The sequence below is a fragment of the Bison bison genome, unplaced genomic scaffold (genome assembly GCF_000754665.1).
Source record: "Bison bison bison isolate TAMUID 2011002044 unplaced genomic scaffold, Bison_UMD1.0 scf7180017858633, whole genome shotgun sequence".
Taxonomy (NCBI): Eukaryota; Metazoa; Chordata; class Mammalia; order Artiodactyla; family Bovidae; genus Bison; species Bison bison.
In genome coordinates, this window is record NW_011489205.1 from 7605 (window position 1) to 20569 (window position 12965).

Here is a 12965-nt window from a genome sequence, read left to right on the forward strand (position 1 = left end):
CTTTCTTTATAGTCCAACTCTCACATCAATACATGACCACTGGAAAAACCATAGCCTTGACTAGACGGACCTTTGTTGGCAAAGTAACGTCTCTGCTTTTGATGGGGCCACAGGAGACTCAGAAATAAACTCTCTGCCGCAAAGGCCAACGACTCCGCTTGGCTCCCTCCTCACACGGCTCTTTGGGAGATGCTGAGACTTTCTGACCGTTGGAGAGAACGTGTGGTTTTCCAGGTCCCTATCATAAACACGGGTGTGCACAGAGCAGCTGGCTGCTTTCCTGATGACATGCAGGTTTGAAGGGGCACTGGAGCACAGTCATCACAGCCCACGGGATGATAGGACGCCTCACAGGAGGAGAGGGAGTGGGTGGAGCAGGTGGAAGGAGCCTGGACACTCTCTGCATAGCTGGGGAGGTCAGCCCTGGCATTCGGAGCTAACCCAAGAGACATAGCTGAGCTGTGGTCATTCCCCTTCCCTAGGAGTCCTGAGCCGGAATCAGGCACCTTAGGTCCCAGCCAGGGCGGGAGCACAGGAGACAGGACTGAGACCTCCGGTCATACAGCACACATTCCTTTCCCTTCAGCTGGGCGTTCGTGCCCTCAGTACGCCCTGTCCACTCGCACTGTGCACAGTCACCTGGGGCTTTGCCACATCCTGTGGGAGGTGCTCCATCGCTCAGTCGTGTTGGACTCTTGGCAACCCCGTGGACTGTAGCCCACCAGGCTCCTCTGTCCACGGGATTCTCCAGGCAAGAATGCTGGAGGGGGTCGCCATTCCCTCCCTCCAGGGGGATCTCCCGCATGCTGGGATGGAAGCCACCTCCCGGGCATCTCCTTCATTGGCAGGCAGATTCTTTACGACTAGTACCACCTGCGAAGGCCACACAGGACTAAGGCATGGCCTAAATGTGTCTTTGCTTAAAAAAATAAAAATCTACAGATAGCTCTTATCTACACCTAATGGAGGAGAACACTTGCTATTTGGAAAGAATCAACATTTCAGGTGGCAGAATTCAGCGAGGCCCTCAGCGAGGCCTTAGCTAGCTGAGCGCTGTTGAAAAGGCGCTTTGCCCCGGGTGATTATTGGCTGGGGCGCGGTACACAGACGCGGTACCTCAGAACTTGCGGATCCTTGGGTTCCTCTGGGGGACGGCTCTCAGCTGGGGCTCGAGGCCTTGCCCTTGCACACTAGTGCTCCGAGCTGCAGCGCGTGCCTGAGGTCAGTCTTCTGGGAGACCACCAAACAGTTGGGGCACAGCAAGCCCTCCACGCCGGGCACCTTCTGCAGCGAATCCAGGCAGCGGAAGCAGCAGCCAAAGCCGCATTTCAAGTATCTGGGGTTGTCCAGGTACGTCAGGCAGACCACACATTTACTCGCTTTAAAGAAGTGTTCAGCCCTGGGTCCTCTCTGGGGAAACATGCATGAGACGGGAATTTCCATGAGCTGAATGGATACTAGTCCCTGGGGCACTTTTTTCCCCCAGAATTTTTGTCTTATAGAGAATATGACTTCAGTCATGTCTGCTTCTTTTGCGACCCCATGGATTGTAGCCCGTCAGGCTCCTCTGTCCATGGGATTCTCCAGGTTAACAGTATTGGAGTGGGTTGCCATTTCCTTTTCCAGGGGATCTTCCCAACAGGGTGATCCAACCCAAGTCTCCTGCATTGGCAGGTGGGTTCTTTACTTTTGAGCCACCAAGGAAGCCTGATAGAGAATATAAATCTCTACAATTTTATTTATTTATTTTGGCTGCGTGGAGGATATTATGCACAGTGAAGTCAGTCAGAGAGAGACAAACACTGCATGATATCACTTTTATGTGGAGAGTAGAAAACAATACAAATGAACACATATGAAAAACAGAAACACATTTACAGATATAGAAAAAAAAATGTGTGGTAACCAGAGGGGAGGTTGGGTGGAGGGCAGTACTATAGATTAACAGACAGAAATTACTATATGTAAAATTGATAAACAAGGACCATACTGTATAGCACCAGGGATGTACACCCATTACCTTGTAATAACTTAGAGAATACTTTGCAAAAATACTGAATCATTGTGCTGTACCTCAAAGTAACATTGAAAATCAGCTAGTCTTCAATAAAAAAATAAGACTAATAGGGATGCTAGTGTCAATGCAATAAAGAGTAATTTGTCTTTTAACATAAAAAACCCAAAAAGATTTAAAAAATGATGTTGCAATGATGACACTTTGCCTTTTAACACTGGTTAGATTTATCTGCTTCTCCTTTGTTTATGTGTGTGCTGGAAAATGAACTTAGAATCACACATGTGGGTCACCCTGGACTCTCCACCTGTCCAAACTGCATGTGGCAAAAACTCACAGAGGAACTTGAGAGGTGGAACCAGTCTGTGGCTGAAAGTTCATCTCACAGAGTCTACCAAGCTCTGATTAGACTCAGGATAATGAAGATCAAACCAGTCAACCCTAAAGGAAATCAACCCTGAATATTCACTGGAAGGACTGATGCTGAAGCTCCAGTACTTCGGCCACCTGATGCCAAGAGCCAACTCGTGGGTAGAGACCCTGATGCTGGAAAGATTGAAGGCGGGAGAAGAGGTTGACAGAGGATGAGATGGTTGGATGGCATCACCGACTCAATGGACATGAGTTTGAGTAAACTCCGGGAAATGGTGAAGGACAGGGAAGGCTGGCATGGGGTCACAAAGAGCTGGACACGACTGAGTGACTGAACAACAACAGTGAAGACTTTATTACTTCTCCAGCCTGGATACTGAACATCTAAGTTCTGCCTGTTCTCCTGGAGGTCCTTGTGTCTCCAAGTGCACACATCGTGCCTCAGGTAACTCTCCAATTTGAATACCTTTCCAAATCCCTGCCTTCTGTAGAACAGAAATACAAGAATGAAGGCTCCTAAGACAGACTTACCTCTACTCAGCCAGGTCCAGCTGCTTGCCCCCTCTCACAGCTCAGTTCTGCAGTGAGCCACCTCCAGGGGCTTTTTGTAAGAGATGGCTTCTCCCATCTCACGCCCATTCTTTGCTAATCCAATCAGGTTTTGATTTAATTCTGGCCTTAGGTTTCTTTATCCTCCAGTCATACAGAGATTTAACACACACAAAAAAGATAATTGTATCTTCAAAGTGCTATTTTTAATCTAATAGGAAACAAATATTGCCAATTCAGTGGGTCCTGAAGGAAATTCACCCTGAATATCCATGGGAAGGACTGATGCTGAAGCTGAAACTCCAATACTTTGGCCACCTGAGGGGAAGAGCTGATTCATTGGAAAAGACCCTGATGCTGGGACAGACTGAAGGCGGGAGGAGAAGGGGATGACAGAGGATGAGATGGTTGGATGGCATCACCGACTCAATAGACATGAGTTTGAGGAAACTCCAGCAGATAGTGGAGGACAGAGGAGCCTGGCCTGCTATAACCCATGGGGTTGCAAAGAGTCAGACATAACTGAGCGACTGAACAACAACAAATGATATCCAAATAGCTGTCAGAAAAAAGTTTTCTGTATTTCCCGTGGAAATTTTAGTTCAGAGTCAAAGTTAAATCAGGCGTTAAAGGGACCATTGAAGGTGCATCAGGGATTTCATTATTTCCAACTGGGCTGGTTCCTCAGTGCTTTTTCATGTCTCCAAAATACCGTGTCACCAATGGATCAGGAGTCTGTTTTCAAGGACCTTAAATTCCATGCTTCTTTCTAATTATATTCCTAGGTCTTTGTCATCTGTAAAATCCCCCATTTTAGGCCATCTTTTCAACCTCAAAATCCTTTGTATCCATAATGTCAACCTGATGGCACAGGTAAACGGTGAATTTTATTGGAAAGTTTTGTTGTGTTTTACTGGAATGCAGAGGGGCTTCACAGGTGGCGCTAGTGGTAAAGAACCCACTTGCCAATGCAGGAGACATGAGAGGCGGGGGTTCCATTTCTGGGTTGGGAAGATCCCCTGGAGGAGGGCATGGCAGCCTACTCTAGTATTCTTGCCTGGAGAATCCCATGCACAGAGGAGCCTGGTGGGCTAGAGTCTATAGAGTCGCCAAGAGTTGGACACGACTGAAGAAGGGACTAAGCACGCATCCATTGGAAAGCAGCCACCTCTGTCTGCATAGTGTCTAAGGTGGCTTCCACCTACAAATGTAGCATTAAGCAGTTGTGACAGAGACCATGTGGCCTGTGAACCTAAAAATATTTACTATCTGAGTCTTTGAGTAAAAGTTTGCTCCCAAGAACTAGTTTGTTGTACTTTGTGAGAATTCCAGTGCCCACAACCCACCCCATCTGAGAGTTCATGGTGCCCCAGCCCCTGGGACAATCCCACACTCCTCAGGCTTTTCACTGAGAAACTGTTCTTCTTGCTGTCCTTCGTTTCATATTGAGTATGTTTTCATGCTTTTGTTCTCATGCTAGGGCTAATTCTTTGTTTCAGCCATGTTATCTTTTTTTCCTGTTTGAATATTATTAGAATTTCCAAGAGTACTGTTAAAAAATTCTCCTTTAAATACAATTTTTATTTATTTTAAACTTAATTTTTATTGGAGTATAGTTGCTTTACAATGTTGTGTTAGTTTCTATTGAACAGCAAAATGAGTCAGCCACAAGGATACACATATCCCTTCCCTTAATGGATGTTTTCAAGCATACAAACTGTAGACAACAGGGTAATCACCCACTCACTCACCCATACCTCAAGCTCCTTGTTTACCTTTAAGCATCATCTACCTTGAGCAGATCCAGCAGTTCTTTCCACTGGAGAATTTTTACTTTTTGGCTGTGCCATGCGGCATGTGGGATCTTAGTTCCGTGACCAGGGATCGAACCCACGCCCTCTGCATTGCAAGCTCAGAGTCTTATCCACAGGACCACCAGGGACGTCCCTCCATTGGAGAATTTAAGTGATAATTATATCCTGGCTAGGGACAGTTTGGTGTTAGTGTTAAGAGATACAACTCTGAGGCATTTATGAGGGGGAAACCCTGCAACAGTTACCACCATACACTCAAAGGGGAATGAGAGGAGAAGCTCATGATACAACTGTGGCTGAATCACTTATGTGCTGCCTTCTAGAATGTTCCATTCGACAGCTTCAAATCTTCTCACTCCAGCAGAAAAGGTAAGTTGAATCAACCATCATTAACTCCAAACATTATAGAGAAAAATGATAATTATTTGAGACTGTGCATAAGACAGAATGTTAAAAAAGGCACCGTAGGGTATATGGTTGGGTCCCTGCTCTGATTCCTACATCCGAGCTGTACCTACTCCATTCTCTGTCTTAATCTCACTGTTTGAATAGCAAACATCTTCTGGGGACCTGGGTATTCACAGTATGAAGCTGGCAGCGTGGAGCAGATTGACATGGAGAGGAGGGGTGTGCACTTGTCTGTGTCGCTCTGCCCTGAGCATCTTTGTCTTCAGGGGCTGAAGTGGGAAAGATGATCCCAAACAAGGGGATTCCAGTCCTGCTGCTGATGCAGAAGAGTTTCAGGTCTCTCGTGTTCCCATGTGTATGTGTGTGCATGTGTGTGTGAGAGAGAGAGTGTAGGATGGATGCATAGTTGGGCACCCTCTTTTCTGTTACACAGAGTTAACTGTATCTGGTGTTGGGTGGAGAAGAACTTTGTGAGGTGATGGAAATGTTGTGTTGTACAGAAATATGTCACTATGGAGCATCTGGAATAAGTCTAGGGCAAATGAGGAGCAGAATTTTAATCTTACTCTGCTTGAACTTAGATGTAGGCAGCTCCACGTGGCTAGTCCAGGGACTGGGAGAAGCGGAAGGTGTCTTCCCTTGCAGTGTAGGGCACCTGGCCCAGCAGATGGTGCCAGAGCTCCAGGACGGAGAATCAGGGCTGGTGTTGCTGGTGGGGCGGGAGGAGGCTGGAGACAATGGAAGAGCCTGGGATCCACACACTTGCAGCTGCTCTTCCCGGGTCACAAGAGATTATGAAATACAGGAACTAAGTTTCTTAAAGGGTTTCCCAGGTGGTGCTAGTGGTAAAGAATACACCCGTCGACGCAGAAGATGCCAAAGATGCAGGTTTAATCCCTGGGTCGGGAAGATCTCCTGAAGGAGAAAATGGCAACCCGCTCCAGTATTCTTGCCTGGAGAATCCCATGGGCAGAGGAGCCTGGTGGGCTACAGTCCGTGGGGTCGCAAAGAGTTGGACATGATTATGCATGCACCCACACAAGCTTCTCAGAACTGTTTCTCCTCTGTCCCCTATTTTCTCTCCTTCAGGGAGAGACACACACTCCCTCTCGCTCACACACACACCCTCACAATCTTACTCGTGGTCTCAGTCACGGACTCTCTACTGTGCTTCCCAGTATGCACACCCTCTCTTTCACACACTCTCACACACCACTTCTGCTGTGTGCTTTGCAGGAGTGCTAGTACAAGAACGAAGAGGAACTTCAGTGCTTCTGGTTCCAGTAAAATGGTGTGTGGAACCAAGAGAGGCCCGTCTGTCACGGCCACATGAGGATGCTGCAGAACCAGCACCAGTCCTTAGCTGGCCCAACACGGCATGTTCTCTAGAGACGGGAAAGTGCAGAAACTGGCGCAGCCTTTGGATGGCATGACGTCAGGACTGAAATGAACTCCACCAAAACTGGCTTAGGGGCCGAAGTAGAGTGATCTGTTGAATCCAGTTACAAGAAAACACCAGACAAGTTTTAAAAGCTAGGAAACAGCTATATTTTTTTTTTCCTGTGGTGGTTTCCAATCACGTTCTACCTACATCATTCCTTCTACGTTTACTCATTACTATTATATGTATGTATGTTTAAATCCTGACTTTGCCATTCTAAATATAACTGAATTATTTTTTTTGTACAGCTGAAGCTAAAACAATATTGCATCTTTTTATTTTTCTCAACACCAACACCTGTTGTATTGGGGTAAATCTGATTAACAGTGTTGTGATAGTTTGAGGAACAGTGAAGGGATTCAGCCATACATGTACATGAATCCATTCTCCCCCAAACTCCCCTCCCATCTAGGCTGCCACGTGACATTGAGCAGAGTTCCATGTGCCATACAATAGGTTCCCATTGGTTATCCACTCTAAACACAGTAGCTAACACAATACTGTAAATCAACTATGCTTGGATAAAAAAATGTGTATGTGTTGAGTGTAGCTAGGTATATCTGCATGTGTGAGTGCGTTCATGAAACCGAATTATGAGCTGTTGTGCTGAGAGGCCCCAGAGCAATGACAGTCTCGGCAGTGTGCAAAGCTAGTAGTGCACCCTGGTTTCTCAAAACTGACTTCCAATACACATTCCGAAGAATCTGTATTCTTTGATGAAAACATAAAAAAATAGCAAAAAGCATTACAAGACCTGTAGAATTATACTATTTAAAAGTTTTTACATGTTCTTTGAAAGGGTTGAAAGCAGTCAGATCAGACTATGATACTTTGGGAACCCATATACAATGGCTACCACAAGCAACGGAAAGTACTTACACCTTAACACTATCAAATAAATTTTTTGCCTTAGAAAGGTGAAAAAGACTTATGTATTAAAGTGAAAAGATATCCTTGATATACTGTTAAGTAAAACAGGAGGTTTCAGAAGGATAAATAAGGTTTGCATGCATGTGTGCTCAGTCACGACAGTCATGTCCGACTCTTGGCAACCCCATGGACTGTAGCCTCCTAGGCTCCTCTGTCCATGGAATTTTCCAGGCAAGAACACTGGAGTGGGTTGCCATCCTCTCCCAGGGGATCTTCCCGACCCAGGGATCAACCTGAGTCTTTTGCCTTGCAGGCGAATTCTTTACCGCTGAGCCTCTGGTGAAGCCCTAAATATGGTTTTGTTTCCTCTCATTCGATAACTCAATATGAATTCATTTTTATTATTTTTCTATTCTTTTTCAAATTCTTTTCCCATTTAGGTTATTACAGAATATTGAGCAGAGTTCCCTGTGCTATACAGTAGGTCCTATTGGTTATTTATTTTAAATACACTACTAAAATTAGAACAGATATAGAGAACAAACATATGGACACCAAAGAGGGGAAAGCGGGGTGGGATGAACTGGAAGACTGGGGTTGACGTATATACAATGTTAAATTAGATAACTAATGAAAACCTACTGTATAGTACAGGAAACTCTATCAGTGCTCTGTGGTGACCTAAATGGGAAGGAAATCTAAAAGAGAGGAGATATATGTATAGCTGATTCACTTCTGTGGAGCAGAAACCAACATGACATTGTAAAGCAACTAAAGACCAGTTCTAGGACATGGAAGCAACCTAGATGTCCATCAACAGATGAGTGCATAAGGTAGTTATGGTACATATACACAGTGGAATATTACTAAGCTATAAAAAGGAATGCATTTGAGTCAGTTATAATGAGGTGGATGAACCTTACAGAGTGAAGTAAGTCAGAAAGAGAAAGACAAATATCACATATTAATGCATATGTATGGAATATTGGAGAAGGAAATGGCAACCCACTCCAGTATTCTTGCCTCAAGAATCCCATGGACTGTAGCCTGTCAGGCTCCTCTGTACATTGGGTCACAAGAGTTGGACATGAGTTAGTGACAAAACCACCATCACCGTGGGATCTAGAAAGATAGTACTGATGAACCTATTTGCAGGGCAGCAATGGAGACACACACATGGAGCAGAGACTTAGGACACGGTGAGGCAAGGAGAGGGTGGGACGATTTGAGAGAGTAGCAGTGAAACATGTGCGTTACCGTATGTAAAACAGATAGCTGGTGGGAGTTTGATGTAAGATGCAGGGAACCCCAAGCTGGTGATCTGTGACAACCTAGAGGGGTGGGATGGGGAGGCAGGAGTCGGGGGGCTCAAGAGGAGGTGACATACGTATACCTATGGCCGATTCATGTGGATGTATGGCAAAAAAAATCATAATATTGTTAAGTAGTTATCCTCTAATTTTAAAGCTCGGGGCTGGTGCACTGGGATGACCCAGAGGGATGGTATGGGGAGGGAGGTGGGAGGGGGGTTCAAGATGGGGAACATGTGCACACTTGTGCAGATTCATGTCGATCCGCCAGTACAATATTGGCAAAGCCAGTACAATATTGTGAAGTAATTAGCCTCCAATTGATATAAATACATTTTTTTTAAAAATAAAGAAAATGCTGAACTAGTTAAAAATAAAAAATTTAAACAATTTTAATCGTATATTAAAAACAACAGTCTGTCACAAAACAAGGGGGGAAGGAAAAACAAAGAGAGTAAAAACCTAAGAGAACAGAAGACAACTGAGACTAGATGAAAACTACACATTTAAGTGACAAATATAAAAGACGGCAGTTTTTACTCCTTCTTTCATATGACTTCATCCATCCAATCAACCAGATTACTGAGACTCAACCATGTAAAGAACATGCAGCTTTCAAGGTGAAGCGATCCATTGAAGAACACTGATTTTCTGTGTAAGACTATAGCTGACTGGAGAAACATGAGTTAAACAAAGATTCAAGGTAATACAGAACAACACCGTCTCCTTTTCCCAGTTTTTAAACAATCTTCTTCACTGAAATAAAATCTCTGTCCATTCTGGAATACAATTTATCTGGACCAATACTGGATTATGTGCCAGTGTATTTCAGGTATTATTCACAGTAACACTGAGATAAAATTTGTGGAAATACTTTAAATATTTCTTTATAAAGGAGATTTATTCCAGACAGTTGGATGGATTGAGGGAGAAATCAGTTTCCTCAAAAATCTGAAGTATCCTTTTCAAGCTGATATAATTTGATGGGTGGACTATCAAATATACCAGCGCAGCAACTTAGTACACTGATCTTCCATGTTCGTTGGACTTTATGTAAAAATTTGGTACTTATTATAAACATCAAAAAGTACAAATGTTCAGCTGTAAAATAAGTCACAGGGATATAATATACAATATAGTGACTATAGATAATAAACTGTATTGCATGGTTTTAAATTTGCTGAGAGTAAATCTTAAAAGTCCTCATTACAGGAAAAATAATTTTTGTGTCTGTGTATGAAAACGGCAATTTGTTCTTACTGAGGTGATATTTTGCAACATATACAGGTATAGAATCGTTATATTCTACAACTAAAACTACTATAACATTTTATGTTAATTATATCAATAAAAACGGCACTGAGTAAAGAGTCACAGACTAGAGTGATCTCAGCTATTCGTGAAGCTATCTTCTACACATTTGCACTTCAGCCATGACTTCTGACAACATGAGAGCAGAATCTAGGAAATCTAGGATCCCTAAGGATAAGCAGAAAGGGGCTAAAAGTGGGGAAACGTGAAACCAAAATATGAGCGGTCTGTATCAACCATAGATGAATATTTGAGAAGGAAGTGATATAAAAAGAAAAAATGGAATTCAGTATGTAAATGATGACAAAGGTGACCACCAGCATCAGGATGGTGTGGGTGGCTCTGGTCTCTAGGGGCATCTGTGGTGCCCAGAAGGGGTGTGAACATACGGCACCCTCTGGCGGTGTCTGTGCAGAAGCACCATGGAGCCACTGGGCTGGACCATGAGGCCAAGAAACACGCCATCAGAGATGAACCACAAGGAGACAGGGCCATCGGCAGGACCTGAGGATGAGCAAAACCGCATTCCTTGGTCATCACTACGGTTGTGTGTGTTCTGTGAGGCCAAGAAACACGGCATCAGAGATGAACCACAAGGAGACAGGGCCATCAGCAGGACCTGAGGATGAGCAAAACCGCATTCCCTGGTTATCACTACGGTTGTGTGTGTTCTGTGGAGCAGCGGTTTTCAGAGGAACGGTGATGCACATTCAGAGACTGAACATCCAGCAGGTGCAGCAGGAAGAACCAGTGACCTTGGGGGCCCTTCCTCTGAGCATCATCCACTCTGCTCTCCTCGGGGTGAGAGTGAAGGACTGATAGGTTCTCAGGACGCAGGTGGAGCACAGGGCGGTGCTGAGAGTCACTCTCCGTAAGTGATACAGAGTTTACATCCAAGACTAGACAGGGGGTTCTTTGACACAAAAGTTGCCATTGTGTGGAGAATGCCAAGAGCGAGAAGAACCAGGAGACTGGCCACGGCCATGTGGGTGAGAATCACGTATGTGGATATCTTCTTGTGGCCAAGAAATATTGGAGAGATGCTGTATAGGAAAAGGATGGCATTGACCAGAGCCCCAACCACCGTCTGTAACTACAAGATAGTTTTCAGAACCATGTCCCCTGGGATTGTCAGGGCATCTTTGTGAAAAGACATGGAGAGGACGCCAGAGTGTCCTGGAACAGAAAAGAGGCTGTGCTAATGATGACATCAGCAGTCTTCTTACAGAACCAGCACTGGAAAAGAATTCTCAAAATAAAAAAGAATTCTTACTCTTCTTTCTTCCGAGAAAGCAGATACTTTTATACTCTATAGGAGGGGCTCAACTCGAAGAACAAGCACATAACAGCTGTATTATTCACCATTACTGTTTTGTATTTATATCTGTCTCCCATGACTTGGGAATCATGTCTGTCTTATTCAGCAACATGGTTGATCTCTGACAGGTGTTAAATAATACGTACTGAGTATATGAATATGTGATAAGAGATAGAGTCAAGGATATAGTCTACCACCTACAGAACTCATGATTATCCTGCCTATGGTAAAAATGTATTAAGAAAATAAAATGCAAAAATATCACTCAGGTTATAAGACTGTCCAACTAATTTGAACATGGCTGCAATTGAATTAGCTGTCAACATTGGAGAACTCATATATCATCAGAATTCCTCAACCCAATATAACTTAAGAAATCAGTCATGGACTTCTGGTTTCTGGTTTTTCATGCATGGATCTTGAAAGTCACCACTCTGTTCTAACAATAAGAAAAAACACTGAACAGAGGAAAAATTCTTGTATCTGTAAAAAAGGTGAGAAAACCGGGGGCATCACCACCTCAAAGACTGAAGACTCGGACAGTGAATAGAGGGGATCAAAGCTTATGGGGGCGGAGACTCACGATGGAAAGAAACACCTTGGGAACAAGACCTGGGGCAGGAAAACATGCATTCTGTCCTTGGGTTGATGGGGGATCAGTGTGTAGAGCCTGAGGGTAGAAACTCCAGGAACAATTGCATCGGGATCTCCAGAGTTTTGTGGGTTAAAAATTATTACCGATTAGAAAAAATAGAGAGGGGACATTAGAATACTTTAAATTGATCACAGCAACTATCAATTTACAATTGGTTCTTGGGGACCAGTTTCCTAAGCTGGGAAATAGTCCTGAGTTCATCCTTCTGAAGCCCACAGAGCAGAAGTGGTACAGTTAATCGTCCCCACTGTGCTCCTTCTGCAGGGAGTTGACGCACTGTGGCCAGCGGACTTGTCCACAGTTCAGGTACATGGGTTTGAGAAGAGAAGGCAGGCAGATAAGACGGCCACTGCCTCTTTAAAGTGTTCAACTGTAGTTCCTGTCTGCAGAAAATATGCATGATAACGATTTAATGTGTTGAATGATTATTCATCCTTGGAATCTGCCCCCACATATTTAAACACATAGAGTTACTGTGACCCTACTGTGTACCTAGTAATTTCATTACTAGGTAATGAAAATGCAAACAGAAATAATACTCATGGTCCTGGCTCTGAGATATGAAATGCTGGTTTCATATGAACCACATGAAGGATGTGGTTCACCACCAGACTTCTAGTGGAGCTGGCGAAAGTGTCCACATCTGGGTTGTCCAGTGTGGAAGCTCCAGTCCCCTGTGGCTACTGAGCTCCTTAAGTGGGCTCATCTGAACTGAGAGGGGCTGTGGGTGTAACACACACACTCAATTTCAAGAAAGTATTAAGACAGAGATTTTAAACCATCTTGTTAAGAACTATTCAGAACTGATTACAACTTGAAATGGTAATAGTTATGATATTAAAATAATTGACACTGTAAAAAATTGACACTTAACGTGGCCACATGTAAATTTATAATCATAAT

At 44.0% G+C, this 12965-nt stretch overlaps 1 pseudogene; it reads right to left on the bottom strand.

Moving 5' to 3' along the window:
* The window catches only part of LOC104979970, a 12720-nt pseudogene extending 1475 nt beyond the window's left edge, over positions 1-11245 (bottom strand).
* Positions 11246-12965: the final 1720 nt, after the last annotated feature.